The following is a 231-nucleotide window of genomic DNA, read 5'->3' as shown; positions in this document are numbered from 1 at the left end:
AATTACCGAACCGATCGTGATAAGTGTAAGTCATCAGCGTGTGACACCTCAGTTGGTGCCCCGTACGATTAAGGAATCGATCGTGATAAGTATAATAGTGTAAATATGGATGAGGACATGGACGATGTAGAATTTCAAAATATCGGGAATATTGAGGAGGTGTAGAATTCGACGAGAACATTGAAAACGGTGAGAACATGGACGATGTAGTGTTCGAGAATATTAGAAACA

The sequence above is a fragment of the Trachymyrmex cornetzi genome, unplaced genomic scaffold, assembly GCF_001594075.2.
Source record: "Trachymyrmex cornetzi isolate Tcor2-1 unplaced genomic scaffold, Tcor1.1 scaffold191, whole genome shotgun sequence".
In the NCBI taxonomy this organism is placed as follows: Eukaryota; Metazoa; Arthropoda; class Insecta; order Hymenoptera; family Formicidae; genus Trachymyrmex; species Trachymyrmex cornetzi.
This window is presented reverse-complemented; position numbering follows the sequence as displayed.